An 18,663-nucleotide genomic window follows, 5' to 3' on the forward strand; every position below is an offset into this window, starting at 1 on the left:
GATTTTCCTTAGAATTTTGTTAATAGAAGTGCCCTAAGGAAGGAAAGACTCACAGGAAACTTTAAAAGCCTTTCTCCCTGGGGCTCTACATCTCAGAGACCCATGCCTGAGGACAGAGAAAGGTGAGGGGGAAGAGCCCAGGGCTCCAGCAGACTGGACGATGAGGACAGATGAGCTCTGATCATGCTCGAACATGCTGTGAGTGTGCCACACTAGGATTTTTCCTTCACCAAAATTTAATTAATTAATTAATTAATTAAAAGAACACAGAGAATGCTGTTCTCCATAAGTTGTTCACGATTGAAAAGGAGTACTGGAGAAGATGAAATGCTTAGAATTCTGGATTCAGCAGCTCCTCAGAGGTATCCTTAGTCAACAAAACCTTTATGTCCCGCAAATTATGCCAGTGAGGACTAGACTCTGTTAGTCAAGAAAGTGCTGTCTCTCCCAGGGTTGTGTCAGTGACAGCAGCATCACAGCAGTGACAGCCCCTGATAAAGGGGCCACTAGGAGTTGGTGCGCTTGTACACTTAAGAGCACTGTTTCTCAGACAATGGTTCCTCAACCATCTGCTTCAGAATCACCTATTAAAAAGGCAGATAAGGGGTCCCAACCAACTCAGAATTTCTGGCAGTGGCACTTAAATACAGGCACTCCACTGCATGCGATAGTCTGAGGACCGCTGACCGCTTACTTATGACAGGTAGCTTTTCATACCGCCTAAGACCAATCGTGTGTATGCTCACTCTTATTCCCACAGCCATGGGAAGTGCCTGACCAGGAGTAGACCTATAACCTGTGGGTGAAAATCTAGATGGATCCTACACATGAGACACGGTGAGTAGGAAGCTGGTGGGCTCTAACTCTGCTCCTGTTTTCTTTGAGCCCATGTGAAAGGATTGCCTCCAGCTCTGGTTCTTTAATAAGCTGGTCACATTTTAGACAGTACTCACAATGACGTGGGAATTGGAGCTGGGTCAGCTCCAATCCACAAATTGCAAATAATTTGCCAAGGGAAATCCCTTTCCCTTCGGTTCTGCCCCAAATCTACATTTTCTTCTATTTAGAACCAGGAGACTCAGGCAGGATTTATTTTTAATGAAAGGGTCATGGGCTCCCGGGCCTTTCCTCGGTAAGAGCTCCTACTGTTTCTCCATGTCCTGGGGGTGGGGATGCACCTCCGTCCTAAGGTGACTGAAAGACGGTGTGCCTGGTGGCTTCACACAGGACCCATGCAAGAGGCCATCTAGTGTGCGCTAGAGAATCAGAACCAGCCCCCAGAGTTCCCACATGACCTCGGGCAAGTCCTTGAACTTCTCCAACGCTATAAAATGGGGACAAGAATACCTGCTTCATTTGCTTCACTAAGTTTTCAAAACCAAATGAAAGAGAAGGTACAGAGGCATCATGAAGGAAGAGGTGATAAAGAATCATTAGACACTGCTTGCACAACTTTTGAAGGGAAGAAAAATCTAGATAGTGCCTTTTCTCATTGCTTGACCTACCTCCTGTCCTCTTGGCCCTCACATCCCTCCCCCCTCGCCCCCGCCAGTTCAGACCCTCGGTACCACACATCTCAATCCCTGCCGTGTCTACTGGTGTGACCACTCCAGCTCATCTCCCATTTTGAGCCATCCCGCTTACCCTGGATATTCATTAAGCAGGATGTCTTTGGTTGCAAGTGGCAGGAACCTAAATGAAACTGGCTAAGAACTGAAGAGCTCAGAAATATGTCCCACTTCAGGCTCAGCTGGATCCAGATGCTGAGATGATGTCATCAGATGTCTTTCATGTTCTTTGGTCCTGCTTTCCCCTACACTGGTTTAAGACTCAGACAGACTCTCCCCAGCAGCATCAGTATAGTGTCAGCAGTTGCAGACTTCCTCTCACCAGTTTAGTAATCACAGAAGAAAGATAATAACAGCTCCAGCACAAGTCCCCGGCTGTATCCCTGCAACACTTCCTGAGACTCTCCTCGGCTGGATCTGGTTTGAGATCCCAGCCATCCCTGAACCTGGGCATGGAGGTGGGGTCACTGTACCCCAGGGACAGAACAGCGAATCTAAGGAAATTGAAGTACTGCCACTCAAGGAAGAGAGATTGAAGGTTAAAGGCAAAAACAACTGATGCCAATCCCATCTTGCCAGACTCACAGAGGCATCCTCCAGTTTCAGCATACTCAGACACGCAGGGTGCACTGCCTTGTGCTCTTACCAACCCAGTAGAGCCACACTCTGGCGCCTGGGGAGTCAAGCCCCACCCTACTAATTTCACCTTGTTTCCTAAACTTTCTTGTGGTTGATCCTGTCTCCCATAAATGTAATATTTTCAATCCTACCTCCATGTCTTTGTTTAGGATATTACTGCCCTGGAATCCATTACTCCTCAAACAAGTATATCTTGCTCATTTTTCAAACCTAGTCTGAATTCCATATTGACAGTGAATGACTTCAGGAATACTTATCTCTTTCCTCTCAACTCCTATTGCTCTTGTCATCAGTCTCAAATAATTTAGCATTTCACTGCATTTGAGACATTGTGCTGGGATAGACACTACCTCTCTGCCTTCATGGACTTTGTGGTTTAGTGGAAGAAGGAGACCAGAAAATAGTCAATTACCAATCTGAATGAGAAGTTGTAAAGTACAAAACACTGTAGGGATGAGGAAAGAGGAAGTGATGCCTAAACCCTTGGCTTATTATATGAATATCTTGTCTTTCTGGGTAACCTATAATTTCCTTGGGAGTAGAAAACACCGAGTGAACAGGCCTTGGTCTAGCACAACACTTGAGAACATAGTAAGTACTCAGCAATGATTGTTAATGGATTCAGCACAGCCCACATGCCTGCAGAGAGAAATGGAGCCACACAGAGGCACAACTGTAAAAGCTGGTCTTGAGAGCTTGCCAGAGACAACTAAGAATTCAGCTCCCTGCCCCGTGATGGTCAGCAATTGGCTCTGTGCTCGCAACAGTGAACCACACTGCACTAGGCTTACGGCCTCTCTTCTCCCAACCAGAGCCAGCCAGTGTTCCTGTGACTTCATTCTCTTCAGTCAGCAGCCCTTTGGTCCCCAAGATACCACCACTCTCCAGGCCAGAAGTGAGGTCTCGTGGGCACTGGGGGGCCCAAGGGCCAGATGAATTGCACCACTGGCTGTACTGCCTTAATTCTAGCCCGAGTGGTGGGGTCATTTCCACTATGCCCTGGGAACACTCTCTTCAAGCGCTCTCCACTGTGTCTACCTGTGTCTAAACTGAGACATAAATGAACTAGAATTGAATATAATTAAAAATTCAGTGACTCAGTCACACTAGCCATATTTTAAGTGTCCAAGAGCCATGTGCAGCTAGTAGCTACTGTTTGGGATAGCAGAGATCTAGAACATTTCCATTGTTGCAGGAAGTACTATTAGCGTTGCTCCAGAGCAATGGTTGGCAGCCTTTTTTCTACCTCATACAACTGACAGAATGTGCCTTGTCTTTGTGCCCAAATTTTGGCAACACACACACACACACACACACACACACACACACACACACACAAGGAGAAAATAAAAGTACTGTGATAATCACAACAATTGGCCATATGTCACAGTAAATCATACAGGCTTGGTACAGAAGAGATATATTGTGAGTTATGTATCATTCCCAGAGTCTCCAAGCCATGAAGTTACCCCCATGTCTCTCATTCAAGAAAAGGCAATGATCATGGTCATGATGATAACCGCCAGAACAGCAGTGGCAACAATCAAGTGAATGCTTGTTAAGCACTTGGCCATGTGTTAGGCACAATGCTCAATATGTTAAGACACCATTGTGTTTCATGCTCACAGTGACTCTATGGACATGAATATCATCTTTCTCCTATAGTAAATATCTTAGGTGCCTCATGTCACATCTGGTGACCCACTTTGATTTCAGCCACAGTTGCTGTGGAGATTCATTTTTCCCCGGGGGAAGTTCACTCCCCACCAGGGCAATCTTCAACCAATGAGGGATGAGATTAATGTCTCAGGCACCCACCCTTCAGAGGATAATTCTGGGATAGATTTCATATGGTTTCTCAGAGGGTCACCAGCAGGAAGGAGGCTCAATTGTCCAGAATAGTACCCAGCCCAGGAACACACCCTACTTTTTCCATCTTATCTCATTTTTTTTTTCTTCCTACATTTCTCTTTTCTGAGCTTACCCTCACCACCATTAAATTATGTTCACCCCCTACGTCTAGATCCAGGCTCTGTTTCAGGGGACACTCAAACTAATTCCCCTCCGTTTTACACCTGAGGAATCTGAGATCTGAAAGGTCGACGTTTCTCCCAAGTTCCCATTGCTGTTGAGTAGAGATCAAGAAGAACCTCTACCTGTCTTGATTCCAAATACTTAACCCTTAACTACTATCTTATCATGGAAATTGTAATGCAAGTACTTGAGAAGTAGGTTATTAGAAAGTTCTGAATCTGTTCTCATTTGTAGAATAAGTAGATTGTTTGTAAACGTCCAACCTTTTTTCCAGATTGTTTTTCAGGAAGGAAGAAATCAGGGAACTCTTTCATGTTGATACTTACCTTTTCTCCACTGTGGTCATTTGGTACCTAGAAAGGGTCACTTGCACAAGAAGTATTTCCTGGTATGGAGGAGCCTGTGTATGGAAAACCATGAAAGAGGAGCCTCACAGCGAAGGTCCGAAGTCCGTCTGTCTTTTTTTTTTTTTTTCCAGGACTTTCAGGAGGAGAAAATCCCTTCCCTTTCCAACTGCTGTTCTAACAACTGCTTCCCTGTAATCTCAGAGCCCAGTGACCCTCCAAGGGTCAGAAGCAGGGTCTGGGTGGCAGTGGAGGCTTGGCCGGGGGGGGGGGGGGGGGGGGGGGGGAGGCTTCCCTCCAAAAGCCCTGATTTGAGAAGAGGAAGAACACAGGACAGGGGCCCTTGCAAATGCAGCTTCAAGAATTCACCCAGAGCCTCTTGGAAAGAGATAAGAATAGTGCTCATTCCCTTTCCTCTCCCCACCGTCACCCCATTTCCTGTCCCTGCTCCAGGAATATGCAATATCCCACAGGAGCTTGTCACACAGGATCCCAGCACAGAGCAACAGATGCTCCTGTATTTGCATAAGCACACACATGATGAAAAGCTTGCTGTTCCAGACTGTTTGCAAAAGAAAACTGTCGCTTTAAGAAAGGGGTCAGCATGATGCTCTGGTACATCCCATCAGCAAAAAATTACCGCTTCCACCTGTGCGACATCTTGGCTTACTTTACAACAGCAGGTCTCAAAAAATATTCCAGAACTCTGGAGGATCCTAAGATCCTTTCTGAGGTTCTGATAGCTCAAAATTATAATGATATGATATTATTTACCTTTTCTATTCGCATTTTCTTATAAGTATTATGGAGCTTCTAGAGCATATGTAAAATTGACGTCAGTAAGTTCTATGTATGTAGTTCATAGTAAGTGAATAGTAAATGCACATGTGAGAATCCAAGACTCTTTTATTAAGCCAAGCAATAAAAGGATTTGCAAAAATGTAAAAGAATGCCATTTGTCTTGCTGTATTTTTTGTTTTAGAACAGTTATATTTCATAAAAATATGTTATTTATATTAACATGTAATGGGTTTGTTATTGCTACTTCAATGAATTAATAAGTGCATTTAAAAATTTCTCAGTTTGTGAAAAAAAATAAAAAAATAATAAAATAAAAATTTCTCAGTTTGGGGGTGCCTGGGTGGCTCAGTAGTTGAGCATCTGCCTTTGGCTCAGGGCATGATCCCAGCCCTGGGATCCCACGTCCGGCTCCCTGCATGGAGGCTGCTTCTCCCTCTTCCTGTGTCTCTGCCTCTCTTTCTCTGTGTCTCTCATGAATAAATAAATAAAATCTTTTAAAAAATTCTCAGTTTTAATTTCCAATGTGATAAATGTCAATAGATATAACCCACATAAGCCAAATCCTTAATAATTTGAGGGTGTTCTCAATAATTTTAAAAGAGGAAAGGGGTCCTTAGACCATAAAGTTTGAAAACTGCCACTTCATGAACAGTTTCTCCTTCAACCCCTATTTTGCAGATGGGGAAATGTTTTATTCAAAGTCTTATAGCTATTTAGTGTCAGAGTCCTGAGGAGAACGTAAAAGAAGATGACTCAAAAGGACAAGCCAGAAATGTGTCAGGTTGTCCCCTAGGAGGCTGTTCAAGTGTTTTCTAAAAAGACATTCCTGAATTCAGTTTCACAATTAAACAGTGTATTAGGAGATAATTTTTCACAGAAAAGTTAAAAAATCATGACTTTCACACAGATGTAAAATAAATACACCAAAGATTTTATTGATCTCATTATTGATAAGGACACAGGTAGAGGTTACAACTGGTTCAAAGCAAAAGTCAAAAAGCAGAGACACAGATCAGGAATCCTGAAGTGAATTTGCAAGTGGTACAAAACTATCTTCTTGTACAAAAGAAGAGAGAAATCACTTGAACTTCCCCTGGACAGAATTTAGTTGCATATCTAAAGTGAGATACATTTCACATGCCTATCAGTTGTCTGTAACTCACAAAGTTATAAAATAGCAAGAAAAGGTGCAGAGCCCCCTTGACCTCAGAACCAGATCTCTGAGAAGAGCGTGCTCTGAGCCACGCAAGCTTTCCATCAAGCCATCAAGGCAGTAGTGTTTTTTTTTTAATAATAAATTTATTTTTATTGATGTTCAATTTGCCAACATACAGAATAACACCCAGTGCTCATCCCATCAAGTACCCCCCTCAGTGCCCGTCACCCATTCACCCCCAGTGGTGTTTCCCAACAACTGAGGCCCTCTTCAGGTGCCAGGTACTGACTGAATAAGTCAGAAAAAGAGAAACTTTGTGTGTGCCCTGCTCTCAAGGATCTTACAATCCATTCGTATTACCATATTCTATACCCTGAATGTGAATGTGTCCTCTAGGATTCATATGTTGAAATCTTAACCTCCCAAGGGGATGGTATTTGGAGGGGGGGGCTTTAAATGGTGACTGGGGGGAGCAGGTATCTGGGTGGCTCAGTGGTTGAGTGTTTGCCTTCAGCTCAGGCCATGATCCCAGGGTCCTGGGATCAAGTTCTGTATCAGGATCCCTGCAGGACTATGTCTCTGCCTCTTTCTCAGTCTCTCATGAATAAATAAATAAAAATCTAAAAAAATTTTTTAACTAAATATAAAAGGTGATTAAGTCATGAGGGTACTCCTCACGAATGGGATTAGTGCCCTTAGAAAAGAGACTCCAGAGCAATCCCTCCTTCCTGCCACCATGTGAGGACACAGAGAAAAGACAACTGTCTGAACCAGGAAGCAAGTCCTCACCAGACACTGAATCTCCCAGCACCTCCGTTTTGGACTTCCCAGCCTGTAGAACGGTGAGCAATAAATTTCTGTTGTTAATAATCTACTCTGTCTATGGTATCCAGCCCCCGTGGACTACTATATTCTGTGATCATAGCAGCCCAGATGGACTAAGATACTATATAAGCCACTACTAATGTTGGAGCATATGTTGGTTCTCATACACTGATGTAGTATTTCTTAGGGTTCATTTCTATCTTCTAGGTAATAAAAGCTGTCATCCGTTTAGCACCTACTGTGTTTCAGGTTCTTGACATCCCCCTTAAAGACCTTTCAGATAAAGAATATTGTCCTGTCATTTTATAGATTAGGAAAGAGCAACTAAAGAAGTTCAGTCACATACATGTCTGAGACCTTGATCAGTAAGACTATGTGTATCTGGCTTCACTTGCACTCTCTCTGCTAGTTCAGTGCTGATCCAGCAGAGCCTCCCTGGCAAAACGTGCATTTGGCAGTAAATAATCACACCAGAAAAAGCGGTTAGTTGTTTGACCCTGGAATATCATATGTTTTTATTAACCCCTTAACCCAGTGCAAAATTTTCAACAACTCTCTGCTCACTAATAGTAGGATCTTAAATGTTTTGTTTCCTTCATCATTTTTGGAGGATGTTTCTAGTTGGTCTCAGGGAGAAACATTTACAAAGATATTCTCTCAGAGAGGTGTAGCATTTACAGATGGAGTTGAAAGTTTGGGCTGATGGGATGGCTTAGGTAAGCAAGAGTTTGGCAAACCACAGGCTATGAGCCAAATCTAGTCTTTGTATGGCCTACAAATTAAACACACTTTTCTATTTTAAAATGGTTGGAAGAAACCAAAAGAAGAATGAGATGTGTGACCTGTGAAAATTATACAAAATTCAAAATTTCAGGGTCCGTAAATTAAGTTCCATTAGAAAACAGCCACACCCATTCATTGTGTATTTTTTGTGCCTGCTTTGGAGCTACAATAACAGATTTGGGAAGTTATGACAGAAACTGCATGCCTGCAAAAGTGGAAATACCTATTATTACCAGAAGTTTGCCAACTCCTGGCTTCGAGTGACTTTCTGCATGAATGTTGGGAATAATTTCTCAGGAACCCCAAAGTAAGTAGTTCTGACTGCAACGCGGCAGGAGCTAAACGTGACAGGTTTCAGAATTACTTAGGGGGAAATTCTGTTCTTGCAGGAGTCTTGGTAAGGAGGCAACCCCCACTAGAGGCTTTATATCCTCATCTGAGCAACACTTTGGGAAGGTTCTCCACTGGGTTTCCCGCCATTGGCACCTCTATCACTCTATGCCTGTTCTGGTTTATGTCCTGTGGAAGCTCCACTTGCATTTACCATTAATTACAATAGTTAAAATTAAGTGGTGCCTCCTGTGTGGGAATTTTCAGTCCCTGAAAAGAAGCTTCCAAATAATTCTTTTTCAAGAGCACCCTCTGCTGGTAAATTCTCAGAAGGCACCGTCATCGCGTTTTCATCTGTAGGTGGGTTTTGTGGCCAGGCAGAAGCCAAGGGCAGATTTTAGTCTAGAGACTAGAAGCATTGTCTCAGTGTCATGGTCTGGTTTTTCACAGCACATGGGCATGAACACCTAAAGGTAGGGAATTTCATTGTCAAACTTGGTGAGAGAACAAAACTCCCTTTGAATACAATCTAGCGATCTCCTACGTAGGTAGAAGCCTGGAGAACACAAAGCCTTGTTAACTGCTAACAACTGTTTGGGAACTGTTAACTGTTCCCAAACAACCTGTTAATAAGGCAAAGCTGAGTTTATTGCTAATCACCATAAGCAAGTCTGATAGTGTGTTGATAGGAAAAGGGGAAGGTCTAATTAAGACTTTGAGGTATGGTTTAAGGTAGGTTTTTTTTTTTTTCTTTAAGATTTTGATGTGTTTAAGTAATCTCTACACCCAATGTGGGGCTGGAACTTATGACCTCCGAGATCAAGAGTGACATTATCTACTGACTGAGCCAGCCACGTGTCCCTACGGTAGATCTTTTGATGTAGGGAGAAGGTTTGGTCAGGATTGGGTAAGGATTATGGTATAAGAGTCTATGACTGGAGGACACAGCAAAGTAAGGCAAATCTAGGAATGCAAACTATCTGCTGATGATTTGAGAAGGCTTTCCAGAATTTCTACAATGATAAAAGTTTTGCAACTTTGCTTTTCCCAGAGTCTCTGGACTAGTAAAGTGATGCTAATGAAGGTGATAGAACAGTGAGGATGCATAAAGGTAGACAGTAGGCTGTGGGGTTTGGGATGGATGGTTTGGGTTCTCAGCTTCTTAAGATGGTGAATGTTGTCTGAGAAACCCAGTGTGGATGGGATATCAGCATAGCCAGTGCCCTGATGACTTGAGGCAAAATGTTTGGCCTGCTCCAGGCTTCCAGATTGGTTAGGAGTTGGAACTGTGTTTACAGCTCTTCATGTTTAGATATGGGACTGGCTATGAGATAGCCCATGAAGGAAACCAGAATATGTCACCCAAAAATACGTCTCTTTGACATAAAAGTTATTTTGAGGGCACCTGGGTGGCTCAGTTGGCTAAGCCTCCGACTCTTGATTTTGGCTCAGGGTTGAGAGATTGAGGCCTGCGTTGGCTCCTCACTCAGCAGGGAGTCTGCTTGAAATTCTCTCTCTCCCTCAACAGCAATAGCAAACTGTGAAAGGAGCCTCGGTGTCCATCGAAAGATGAATGGATAAAGAAGCTGTGGTCTATGTATACAATGGAATATTACTCAGCCATTAGAAATGACAAATACCCACCATTTGCTTCAATGTGGATGGAACTGGAGGGTATTATGCTGAGTGAAGTAAGTCAGTCCGAGAAGGACAAACATTATATGGTCTCATTCATTCAGGAATATAAGAATAGTGAAAGGGAATAAAGGGGAAAGGAGAGAAAATGAGTGGGAAATATCAGAGAGGGTAACAGAACATGAAAGACAAAAACAATAAAAAATAAAAATAAATAAAATAAAATCTGCTTCAGGGCAACCCGGGTGGTTCAGCGGTGTAGCACTGCCTTCAGCCCAGGATGTGATCCTGGAGACCTGGGATCGAGTCCCTCGTCGGGCTCCCTGCATGGAGCCTGCTTCTCCCTCTGCCTGTGTCTCTGCCTCTCTCTCTGTGTCTCTCATGAATAAATAATCTAAAAATAAATAAATAAAAGTAAAATCTGCTTCAGCTGGTGAGTACTGGGCAGGTGTAGAAAGGACGGACCAGCCTGGGAGCTGTTGTCGCAGCAGACTGAGGGCCTTGGCTAAGAACATGGCTTCCAGGGTGCAAGAAAACAGGTGGCTTATGGTGAAAGGTGAGAATTTGCTATCCGCATATATGCCCTGTTGGCACAAAGATTATTTTGAGTTGATTATTTTAAGAAACAGCAGACAGAGGAGAAGTTACCCTTTCACAAGGGAAAGTTATATTTATAAAAGAAATCTGCATTTGTGAGGGTTTCTCCTTTCTATACCTCAAAGAGAGAGATGAGTGAATTTTAAGAAACTCTCATCAATGGAGAAACCACCGACTTAAAATTCTGATTGACCAAACTCCCCCTGGTTATCCCCTTACAACTGGCCTTCCCCTTACCTTTTGTTGCTTCTAGCTGAAGATGGCATTTCCGCCTGAATTCTAAGCCACCTCTTGGAGAGTTTCTCACATTTCCCTGGGTGTGTCCCATATATACATGAGATATATGTGCTAATAAACTTGTTTGTTAACCTGTCTTTTTTTGTTGTTGTTGTTGTTGTTTTTAAAGCTGTTTTTTTATTATTATTATTTATGATAGTCACACAGAGAGAGAGAGAGAGAGAGAGGCAGAGACATAGGCAGAGGGAGAAGCAGGCTTCATGCACCGGGAGCCTGACGTGGGATTCGATCCCGGGTCTCCAGGATCGCACCCTGGGCCAAAGGCAGGCGCCAAACAGCTGTGCCACCCAGGGATCCCAACCTGTCTTTTGTAACAGGGGCTCCAGCCAAGAATTTAGAAGGGTAGAGGGGAAATTGTTTTTCTCCTCCTCTCAAAGATGATATGTTCAGCTTTGAGCCTGCTGGCTGGGAGTTTCAGAGGATGGGGCTAGCCCAGGAAATACAACAGTAGAGCTTCTCTGAGAGATGGGGGTGGAATAGATAGGTACATAGGCTTCCCTGGCAGGTGGGAAGCTGAAGCATGAAATAGCTGAAATCAGCATCATTGACAGCATAGGCAGAAAAGAGATGAAGAAGTCCCCTGCAGGAAACAGTGATACCGAGACAGAGAAACTGAAGGGACCCTAGGAGAGAAAAAACTGGTTTTTTTCCCCTTTGCTTCCTTTCTGGCTTCTCTTCTTGCCAGGATCTGCACCCCCCAACCCCCCACCCCACTCTACACATGCCTTGTAATGCCGATAAGCATATATCCTCCTTTTAAGGGACAAGGGGTTGATGATTTCTCTTGAATAGATAACATCTAAGGAAGGACTAGCTGAGCTGAAAAAGACCAGAGGAAGGAAGTTATCATGCATTATTCCAGACCACTGGTGCTAGACATCTTGACTCCAAGACCTCTGGCTTCAGGGAATAAGTGACTTATGATGGACACCCGGACCTTGTCTTCATTCTGACAGGTTTCTGGATGCCTCAGAGGACAAGTGCACCAGATAATCATCAATAAAAACCCCAGAACCCAAGCAAAGATGAGACTCCCTCTTTTCCTCTTCAAGTGTCCCAGATGCTCTGTCTATATCTTTCTCTGCATATCTCTTCAGTAAACTCTGCTTTCACCTCCTGCTGACTCACATTTGATTTGCATACTGCACGAAGCCAAGGACCCTCTTGGCTGGTTCTATGGGACCACTCCTCTGGGTCCTTGAACTTGTACTGCTGGCATCCGTATGTATGCTGCTGTATCAATGGCTGAGCAAAACAAGATGGCTTACAAGCTCCTATGCTCCTCCTTTCAGGGATAGTGGTTCTTCTCAGAGGACCAGAGATGCCTGTTAGAACACCTACACACACCTGAGGGCCTTGTGCCACCCTGCCCTATGGAGAGGGCCTTGACAACATAGAAAACTGTGCTGAGAAAAAGGAAGGAAAAAGACAACCCCACCTCACAGGTCAGAATGAGGAGGACAGAGAAGGTAATTAGTTTTTATGGAACAGAGGATTTGACCTATTTCTTCCTCTGAATTTAATCAACTCAATGCCTGAAAGATTGGGAAACAATAAAGTGGGAAGGAAATTGTTCAAATGAAGGCTGTGCCAGCTGTAGGAAAAGCAGGTGCCTCTGTGCTGTTGCTTAGGTCTCAGTGGTTGAAACAGAATGATGAATGGTCCTGAAGGGAGGCAGGGCTGAGCCAAAGCTGGGGAAAGGATCTGAGCTAGAAACTCCTGGGTAAAGGAGGTCAACTCACCAGAGTGCACCAACTTCTCTGACAGCTGTTCTTAATCTTGAGTGCATCACCTGGGGTGGGGGGCGGGGGAGAGTGCTGGTTAGAACACAGGTTGTTGCCCCCCGCCCTCGTCTCAGAGTCAGTAACTCTGGGGTGGGGCTGGAGAGTTGCATTCTTAACAAGTTCCCAGGTGATGTTAATGCTGTTAACCCAGGGATTCCCCCTTTGAGAAGCACAGTGTATGAGATTCCTCAAATGCTAATGGGCCTGCCATCACCCAAGATGATTTTAGAAAGCACACAGATGAATGTTATACGTTGTGACAGTTATATGTATGTTTTCCCGCGTCTTCAAAAGTGTCACTTGCATATCAAATTCATGAATTTAAGAATATTTTTGTTTGGAACAAGGCTGAAGTGGTCATAATTAAAAAGTGATGAATTTAAATAAAATTGTTAAGCAAAAAAGTAGTGTAGGTAAAAATGTGAATATAGGAAAAATCAGAAAGTGGTATGCAAATGACTACTGTTTACTAAATAGGAGAGTAAAAAGAAAGCAACTTTACATTTATACCTAGCATGTAGCTAGGGGCAAGTGTGGATGTTGGAAGTCAACAAATAGGCTCTGCTGCAGAGGTCTGTCCAGCTATATGTCAGCCCAGGTCACTTACTTAATTGGGGATTAGGAAGCTGAAGTTACAAGAAGTTGTTTTCCAAGATCACAAATTAGGGGCAAAGCTATGACTAGAATTTACGGAATTACAGGGATAAGAACAGCAAAATATTCCCAGGGCATTCACCTGGAAAGCTGCCATGTTCCTGCTAACGCTGTCCCCTTCCTCCACCACCAGGAAATAGAGAGGCTTCTCCCATTGTACATATGCTGGGCCTCCTTCCTCTCCTGTAGATCCCCTAGGTTCCCCGCAGGTGTCACTGACCCACACTTATATGTGTATATCTGAGCACTTGTTCAACAAGTATTTTGTGAACCCTGTCTGTGCCCAGGCACTGTGCTAGACAATGAGGATACAAAAGCAGTAAGACACAAATGGTAACCTCAAGGAGTTCATGGTCCAGTGATGGAGACAGATAAGAAATAATTACATAGAGTGGTGATATGCTGAGGGAAGCTGCACATGTGGAAAGCACACATAACTGGAGAGAAGGTGATCTAAGGCCTCCTGAAGGTCATGACCTGATCTAAGTCAGAAAGACAGCCAAACAGAGGGAAGATAGGAGGCTATTCTGGGCTAAGAGAGGAGCAGGTGCAAAGGAGCAGAGAACAGAGGAAACCACTGTTAATTCAGTGTGATTCTAGCACTGAGCAGAATAATACAATGTGTACTATGTTGCAAGTACTTTATATCCACATAAACACACATTCCTTGTATATTCATGTATACATGTATTCATGTATACACATGTGAATTAACATAGAGGTAAACCTATACATATGTATACATATACATAAAACATGTCTATGGTATGTAACTGCATACAAGTTCATGTGTGCTATGTGTACATATATGTACATGTATGTGTGTGATATATGTATAATATACATTGGTGCCCATATTAATTAAAGTTTTAACCTTCATAAACCTACCAGATAAGCACCATTATTATTCTCATTTTACAGATCTGGAAACTGAGGCATAGAATGTTTAATAATTTCTCCAGACCTGAGGATATGGCTTGAGAATAAGCAGACGTGTATGGCAATTAAAACCAGAGGAATGGATAAGAATGTTGGGGAATGTTTGACTATGCAGGGAGTAATGGCTGCAAATGGTTCCCAAGACAGACTCAGAGGCAAATATTCAAAATTTGGGGGGCAGAAAGAATGGAACATCAGCCACAAGTAACCTGAACCCCCAATATCTTGGCTGAATCCCAAACAGCCTCACAGACAGGCTTTTAATTTCCATGTATGCACTGTGTGTGTGAGAGAGAGAGAGTGGGGGAAGGAGAGAAGTATTAATTTGGTATGTAATAAACACTTAATTTATACCACAATTTTGACAAGGCTTTGAGTTCCTTAATTTTCAAAATAAACCTAAAACCTCAAAAATCAGAAATGGTCTGACCTCCTTCAACCTCAGGGAGGCCCTGAATGGGAAGTCAGGATTTTACAGGTGTCCTCAGTATCCCTCCCTAGCTGGCTGGTTCCTTCACTGCTGCAGCCCTGACAGGTGATCCTTTCTTAGAACAGTCTCCTCGAGGCTGGGTGATCTCCCTCTAGCACCCACCTGAGTAATACCCCTTTTGGATCTCTTGATTCTCTTGAGTTCCTCTCCCCACTCCCTTTATTAATACTGAAAAACAAGAGGGAATTTCAATTCTTGGGTGAAAATGTACCAAGGTCAAAGCATGCAAATTCTAATTCTGGGGCTTTCACATGAACTTCTTCAAGATGTCTGAGCCTTCATTATAATTCAGGTAAGATACTCAGACTGCCAAATTTCACTTGGCAACAATAAATAGAGCTGTGGTTTTCTTTCTTTAATCAGATTTTTCTGTGATTCTCTTTAATAGAAAGCTCAAGGGTTTTTGTTTTTATTTTTGCTTCTAAAATTGAAATATGAAAGAAAACATCGTATAGGTTTAAAGTATATAGCTGAACCAAATGAGAGTTTGTCTACCTGATGTGCAGCAAGCCATAAAAACTGATACCAAGCTTTTGCAGAGAAGAAAGAGAGCCTATTTGCTGGTGTGAGATCACCCAGAAGAACAGGGAGCTAATGCTCAAAGTCCTGAAATCCCTGATGGCTTACAAATTGAGGGATTTCAAGGGCAAAATTTGGGCGGGTGCCTTTTGAGAAGATGGATGCTGCTGACTGGATGCCCATGATATCATGCTAGCAATCTGGTATTGCTTTTTCTAGTCCCTCAAGATCTTTTCCATCTCAAGAGACTTGGAATCTGAAAAGATTTCTTTATTCTTTGTTAGAGAATTCAATCGGTATACTTTGTGGTTACATCTCTAAAGTGGTGCTAGTTAACTACTTATAAGCTAGTGGGGTTGCAATTCATATAGGTTCCTTGGTCAGTTGGGCTGTGCCTGGGGATGACATGACATCTAGTGTTCATTCTTCCATCTGAAGGGGCAAGATGGACACCAGCTTCAGGTGTACAGGACATATTGGTTTGGTGCATTTATATGTTGCAATATGATTAGTTAACACCTCTATCATGTCACATAACTATCACTTCTTTTTTGTGGTGAGAACAAATAAGATCTAGTCTCTTAGCAACTTTGGAGTTTATGATACAGTATTATTGATTGTGTTCACTATTCTGTGAATTAGATCTCCAGAACTAATTTATCCATTAGCTGCAAGTTTGTACCTTTAAACAACATCTTCCTGATTTCCCCACCCCAATCTCTAGTAACTACCATTCTAATTTCCATACATAGGAGTTTTTTTAGATTCCACGTGTAAGTGATGTCATACAGTATTTGTCTTTCTTTTTCTGACTTACCTCACTTTTAAGGCTAAATCTGTGAGAACTCATGGTAATTAACTAAAAGCCCAAAGCACTGAATTTTGTTCCCACTTTGCCTGTAACACTATGACCAATCCAATGGCATCCTTGCTTTTTTTTTTTTTTTTTTTTTTCTTAATTGCAGTATTTCAACCCAGCCACTGTGTGTTGAAAGCTTACCATATACTAGGCTCTGGGTTAGTACCATGAGAAAGTGCTTGAGTTAAGGAAGTTTAACATCAAGTAGGGGTATGATGACATCACATACAATGATCATTATGCGATGTCAAGGGGATGACAGTCAATCTGTGCCCCATGGGGGCTTACAGAGCAGATAAGATGTCTCCTACCAGAGGTTGCATTTGAAAGGGTCTTGAAGGATCAGGAGGTCTTTGGAAGGTGAGCACATTGAGGGGGAGAGAAGTAAGGGAAGGTGGATAGCATGCACAGCATCCTGTGAGAGGGAACAGCATAAGCTAAGCCACAAAAGCAGAGAAGTCTGGGAATTGTTTAGGACAAGCTTACAACTATTATTGATCCACAGTCAGGAAAGTACAGAAACTGTGAGTAAGCATTTAAAAAGCTTATACAGCAATTTTATAGAGTAATTTTACTTTGGTTCAAACTAAGAATAATAATAAATTGAGCTTGTATTTGTGTGTATCTCTTTAATTTCATTTTTCTGGTGTTACATTTCTTTTTTTATTTTCTTTCTTTTTTTTTTTTATAAAAGTATTGATCTGTGATAGACTGGAAATTTGAAAATTGGTCCTTTGCCACAAAGAGTTTGAGAAACACGAGGTCTCGGGAAAGTCAAGTCTTTAGCACCATACAGTGTTACACATAAAACAGAACTGGAAACAAAAGCTTGAAATGGTTGATTGAGGCATGTTGTGGGCAATGATTTTTTTTAAGGTGATATAAGTCTATTTGTGGGTTCAGAGAAAGCAAAGTGACAGAAAAAGGTAAGAGCAGGATCTGAAATATGTGTAATCTTCTGATTTATGTGATGGCTATAATTTTTAATTTTTTTCATCAATTAGTACATGTCAAACAAAACATATCTGATGGCCACATGTGGGCTACCAGTTGGGATCTTCAATGTGGGCAGACAGGGCTGGGTTGCTTTGTTTCATAGGCTGTGGCAGAGGATCAATTCTGTAATCCCAGGGTCCCAGAGGCCATGGAAATGGAGTTCCTGTCACTTAAATGGTACAGGAGCCATGAGATGTTCCAGAACAACTGAAGGTAACACAACGCAGAGGAGAATCTAGAGACCCAATAGTGGCCATAAGCCAGGCATAGCAGGGACTTGTACACCAACCAACCAAGACTGGACAAAATGAGAACATCCCAGCAGAGGTCAATGAGGACACTGAACCCATCTAACTCCTGCCACTCACTCCTTGGCCTTAGAGAAGTTCCCCCCAAATTTAGGTGCAACCCATAGAGAAAGAGATCACACTTGGGACTTAGCTTTTACCATGTATAGAAAGGAGGTTCAAAGCAGGAAATAGGTTCACATTTGTGGACTGTTTTTATTTCACTTTCTCCAGCGATGCCTGGAGTGGACAGGCTGGGACCTACTTTGTCTCCTAGTGGCACTCTCAAAGAGGCCCATATCAAAACAAAACAAAACCAAAAAACAAATTGCAAATATTTCCTGACTCTGAAACAAGGGTGTGAAAATGACAGCAGCTGCCAGAAAGTTGGGCTCATTGGGGAAATAACTCAAAATCTCATTAATAGTCTCAATTATTTATTCCTCTGTAGTCATTAGTGGGACCATTGAGGTCAGGTCTCAGGTTCCAGCCGTGTCATCCAAGAGCCTGCCTGATTTCAGCTGGAGAGGAGAGGATGGGAGAGACTACCTTTCCCCTATACTTGCTAGCACCGATGCCCAGCATGGAATATTAGGTACTGAATGCTAACTTCCCAGGAGGCTGCTTGCTGTTCTCATTTGCCAAAACTAAAGCAGAAATGACCCAGCAAACATGAAAAATAAGGAAATACCATGTTCACGTGTTAGAGGAAAAAATTTGCTCTTGATATTCAATGTCGTAACACGTTTGCAATATTTTCCAGGGACTTTGTAAAAGGAAAAACATATACAGAAATCACTGTGCTCTTCCTAAGCCTAGGAGAGGAATTGGGACCAGCATCTCACTAGAAAATAGGAAAATCTGTTTGAATTAAGAGTCACAGTGGGAGAGCTGGGGAGTGTGTGCCCTGACTGATCACAGCTATATTTCTCCCTTTCTTTCTAATATTCTCTTTCTCTCAGCCTTAGAATTTATTCTTCTACATTTGAAAAATTACCCAAATGGCTATCTGGCTCTTCCAGCAATGCTGAGTAACAAATGGGAGGCATGGAGGTGAACAGTTCATGGGAATGACTCTCACTCAATCACAGTGATGGCTGAAAGAGAGTAAAGGGTAATTTGCAAC

The sequence above is a fragment of the Canis lupus genome, chromosome 8 (assembly GCF_003254725.2).
Source record: "Canis lupus dingo isolate Sandy chromosome 8, ASM325472v2, whole genome shotgun sequence".
NCBI lineage: Eukaryota > Metazoa > Chordata > Mammalia > Carnivora > Canidae > Canis > Canis lupus.